Genomic DNA, 5263 nt, shown 5'->3' on the forward strand with positions numbered 1-5263 from the left:
CTTCTTCTTCTTCTTCTTCTTCTTCTTCTTCTTCTTCTTCTTCTTCTTCTTCTTCTTCTTCTTCTTCTTCTTCTTCTTCTTCTCTGTCTCTCTAGCTATCCCTGATTTTCCTGTGATCCCTAGAGATATCCTTAGACCCCTAAACTCTCCTGGGGGCATCCCTGAGCCCCTCATATCCCTTATGCTCAATTCTGCCATGCCATAACCCACTCCAGGACAGGCCACACTTAAATCAGTGTTTAAATACTGGGACTAATAGCAGCTCAGTATGCTTTTGTCATTGTTTTTAGGGGGAACCCAGTCCCCCAGTTGCCCCCACGTCTTGTTTCTGATACCACAGAGGCCCAACCCAGGGGATGGGGCAGCCTGTTCACATGACCATTTTTCTCTGATAAACAAATGATCTGGGAATGTTGAGGAGCGCCCCCCACCCTGGACTCTACTCCCCCCCTCCCATACCCCACCTCCATCCTGCCCTGGGGTAGAGAGGATGGGATTTTCAGGGCAGGCCTATTTCCCAGCGTGGGTGGGTGGGTGAGTGGGCGGCACACACTAAGGGAGTTGCCCCGCTATCTGTTGGGACAGCTCCCAGAGCACTCCTTTCTGCCCAGGTTTGTCCTGCTCCTGGCTGCTGCAGACTCTGAAACCAGTTCGACTCCAGCCTGGAGGAACAATTCAGCAGGAAATGGCTGCAGTGCTGGCCATATATGGGTCGAAAGAGAAGGGGCGGCCAGCTGGTCCCTGCCCTCCTCAGGGGCTGATGCTGCACAGCTGGCTGGCTGCCCGCATCACCCCCCAGGACTGCCCCATGACCAGGGAGCCAGGTAGGGCTCAGCAACTGGGGAGGGTTCATGAGTCCGGGACTTTAGAAAAGTGGGTGGAAATCAGAGGCAGAGTCCCCAGATGCAGTGTGCCTTGAGTAATGGCAGAGTCAGAGGTGGTTAGGGCAGGAAGAGACCTTAGAACACGGAATGTTGGAATTAAAAGGGACCGAAATATCAGGGCTAGAAGGGAGGTTAGAGCCTTGACTATGAAAACTGAAGACGCTTAGAGCACATTGTTAGAGCTCAGAACACAAAATGTCAGAGCTGGACGGGGTCTTAGACCATAAGAATATCAGAGGGGGGAAGCTGACCTCAGAATACAAAATGTCCTCAAAAAAGTGGGGGGAAGGAAAACCCATTTGTACAAAGATATTTCTAGCAGCTCTTTTTGTGGTGGCAACGAATTGAAAATTGAGATGTCCATCCACTGGGGAATGGCTAACACGCTGTGGTATATGATAATGATGGAATGCTATTGTGCTGTAAGAAACGACAAGAGGCGGGTCTGCTTGTGTGTGTTGTTGAGGCCCTCTTCTGCAAGGCCGGATCATCATGGCTACCTTCCTTGTGATGAGGAACAAAGCGAAGATGCCCATCATGGGCCTGGGCTCTTGGAAGCCCCCTCCAGGCAAAGTGGCTGATTCTGTGAAGCCTGCTATCGATGTTGGATACCGCCACATTGACTGTGCCCACGTCTACCAGAACGAGAAGGAAGTAGGTGAGGCCATCCAAGTCAAGATCAAGGTGAATGTCGTCAAGCGGGAAGACCTTTTCATTGTCAGCAAGCTTTGGTGCACAGACCATGAGAAAAGCTTGGTCAAGTCAGCCTGCCAAAACACTCTGAGTGACTTGAAGCTGGATTAGTTGGATCTCTACCTTGTTCATTGGCCTACAGGATTTAAGGCTGGACAAGATCTTTTCCCATTGGATGACAAGGGCAACGTGATTCCCAGTAACACAAACTTTTTGAATACATGGATAGCCATGGAAGAGTTGGTGGATGCAGGACTGGTGAAAGCCATTGGGATCTCCAATTTCAACCACGACCAGATTGAGAAGCTCTTGGCCAAGCCGGGACTGAAGTATGAGCCAGCAGCTAACCAGATCGAGTGCCATCCCCATCTCAGCCAGGAGAAGTTGATGGAATATTGCTGGTCCAAGGGCATTGTGGCGACAGCCTACACTCCCCTACAGTTCTCCAGATCGGCCATGGGCCAAGCCAGAGGACCCTTCTCTCTTGAATGACCCCAGGATCGTGGTCATTCCAGCAAAGCACCAAAAAAACCACAGCACAGGTTCTGATAAGGTTCCACATACAGAGAAAAGTGTATCACAATCCCTAAGTCGATCACCCCATCTCGGATTGCTGAAAACTTTCAGGTGTTTGATTTTGAGTTGACTGATGAGGAGATGTCAACCAAACTCATCTTTAATCCTGACTGGAGAGTGTACGCCTTAACCGGTGCTGCTTCTCACAAAGATTATCCCTTCAATGCCCCCATTTTGAAGTTCTGGCTAGTTGCTGCCCAGTGTCCGGATGAAGGTCACGTCACCTGATGCTTCCAGCTCTGCCGACTCATCCTGACAACAGCAAATCATTCTTCTGCATCCCATTGGTCAAGCCTGGCCTCTGCTTCCAAGAGCTGGGTCAACCATTGAATATCATGGTCAGATCTCAGCTTGATTGAGTAACTCCTGGTTTTCTGGACACTCCTTCCTGCTCAGCTAGGAATACAGAATGACTACCCCCTCCCCGGATGAGCCCTATAAACAAAAATTTTTCCTCCAGCAAATGGTTTTCTTTTCTTTTAGTAACAAGTAGATTTCATCTACTTGAACTTATAAACACTACCTTCTTGCTTTAATTTAAAAAAAAAATATTTCATGTTGTATTAAAAAAAAAAGACAAAGGATGGTTAAAAAAAACCTGGAAAGATTTACATGAACTGATGCAAAGTGAAGCAAGAAGAACCAAAACACGGTGCAGAAAAACAGCCATGCTGTTTAATGAAGATGTGTGAATGACTTATCTATTCTCAGCAATACAGTGATCCAAGACAATCCCAAAGGACTAATGATAAAGCAACCTATCTGCCTCCAGGGAACGAACTGATAACTATCTGAATACTGAATGAAGCATGATATTTTTCTTCCTTTCTTTTCAAGCCTTCTTATACAAAATGACTAATATGGAAATGCTTCACATGATGGCACATGTAAAACTTGTATTGAATTGCTTACCATATCAAGGAGAGGGAAGGGAAGTGAAGACTGGAGGGGTAGAATTTGAAACTCAAGACTTTTTTAAAATGTTAAAAATTGCTTTAGCATGGAATTGGGAGAATTTTTTTTATAAAGTCCTACTTAGAAATAGTGATTTGATGTCTAAATGGTAAATCAGTTTATTTTGTGTATTGTAAGACTCAAATAAACATTTCCAAGTAATACTTCAAATTTAAAGGGAGAAAAAAAGAATATAGTATGTCCAAGGTGGAAGGGACTTTAGAACAGAGAATGTTAGAACTGGAAGGCCTATTAGAACATAGAATGTCAGGACTCAGACTTTTAGAGCAAGGAGGGGCCTTAGAGAGAGGGAAGTGATTAGTATGTGAACCTAGCAGACATCTAGGAAGTATTTGCAGCCCTGATTTCACTCTGAGCCTCCCAGGAACCCACAGGATGGGTTTGGTTATTTCTATTGTATCTTTACTTGTCTGTTTGTCTGGACCTGGGCTTTCAGGGGTGCCAGGAACTCCATCCTTGGCACCTGCTCTGTGGAACTAATTCACAGTCTTTGGGAGCTACCCAGGCCATTGAAAGGTTATGTGAATCTTAGGGAAAAGTGACCGGGTAGGGCTTTATTCCAGGTCCCAGGATCATCATATCCCCAAATCTCAAGATTAGAAGGGACCTCAGAGGTCATCTGATAACCCACCCCATCCAGGGCTCTTTCTAAATAATAATAATTTAAGTGTATATCATGTTTATGCTTTGCAAAGCAATTTTCGCATTTTATCTCATCTGATCATCTCACTGGGCATCCAGGTAATTTGCAGCTCTTACTGATGGAAAGGCCTGGGTTGTTGGGAGGAGAAAGTGATGAAAGGTTATTTTTAACTGAGGATGACTAGAGGGGAAATTGGAGAGACCAGGAAAGAGGAAGAGGAGGAGGAGAAAGAGGGGAAAGGGAAGACAACAAGAAGGATGCCCAGTCCCTCACCTACGAACATGGTGGCTTTCCCTGCCTGTGTTGCTCCTTCTGCAGAAGTCAGTAGGGTGTATGATGTGAGCACTGAATTTGGTGTCATGAAAGAAATGGCTTCAAATCTCAGCTCCTGTGTTTGTTAAACTGGGTGGCCTTACTGCACTCACTTCTCTCTGGGGCTCAGTTTTCCCATCTATAAAATGGGGGTATCATATTTGCTTTTCACACTGACCTGCGCCAGGGCATGCTAACCACAAATTAGCTCTAAGTATAGCTCTCAGAGGCCACTTGGTAGAGTGGGTATGGATTTTGAGCAGGTAGCCTCCATGGCCTCTGAGATCTCTTCTAAGACTAAATAATGAACTGGAGATATCCATTCCTGCCCCTACAGAGCTGTTGCGAGGCCTGGATGAGGTCATGGATGTTACAGTACTTTGTGACAGTATAGAATTCTAGGAAAATAAAGATGGCACAGGAAAGGACCAAAGAGGTCATTAAGCTAATTTTACAGAAGAGGAAACTGAGGCCCAGAAAGGTTGTGATTTGTCCAAGGTGTCATGACTCTGGCAGAATTTGAACCCAGGGCCCCTCATTCCCAAGGCAGAACTCTTTCCAATACCTCCTTCCTCCCCCAATGTAAGCTATGATCCATTAGGAAGTGGGAGGGGGCTCCCTGAGCATCAGGGAGAAGGAGGGGGGAAGGGAGCCAGCAGAACCCACTGGCTGCATCCCGATGTGTCAACAGAACTTGGCAACACCTCCCCCTTCCTTAGTGGGTGGAAGAATTTTGGCCCCCTGGACTTCCTCTGGGAACTGGAGAGCCTGGTGTTTTGCTGTGTGAAGCCATGCTTTCTTAAAGGAACACTCCTTATCTGCCCCAGCTCCCAGCTCCTCAAGGGCCAAACCCTGCCCTTGCCGGCTGAGCTATGACAGACTCTGCCAGGGCATGGCTTACTGTGGACTGAAAGATGAATTATAGCTCTCCAAGCCAGAAGGGGCCTTGGCACACTTGGGAGTCCAACCCACTTATTTACTGAGCTCAGAGAAGACTCGGGGCTTCTCCAAAGCCCCAGAACCCAGGGCTCCTGGATGCTCAGCCCACTTTTTTTTCCATTGTATCATGCTAATAATGGCCAACTGATTGATGCTATTTGGAACATTGGGGAATGTCCCCCAATCTTGTTACCTGAGAAATTCACAATTGGAAGGAACTTCAGAGGCCACCCAGCCTAGC

The 5263-nt window shown here is 46.8% G+C and overlaps 1 pseudogene; it reads left to right on the plus strand.

The window, feature by feature from the left end:
- The first annotated feature begins 1370 nt into the window (after nucleotides 1–1370).
- LOC138164746 (aldo-keto reductase family 1 member B1 pseudogene) lies at nucleotides 1371–2381 on the plus strand (annotated as a pseudogene).
- The last annotated feature ends 2882 nt before the right edge of the window (nucleotides 2382–5263 follow it).

Source organism: Petaurus breviceps, unplaced genomic scaffold (genome assembly GCF_028583685.1).
Source record: "Petaurus breviceps papuanus isolate PSGF00001 unplaced genomic scaffold, PetGlider_PUasm1.0 207, whole genome shotgun sequence".
Lineage (NCBI taxonomy): Eukaryota > Metazoa > Chordata > Mammalia > Diprotodontia > Petauridae > Petaurus > Petaurus breviceps.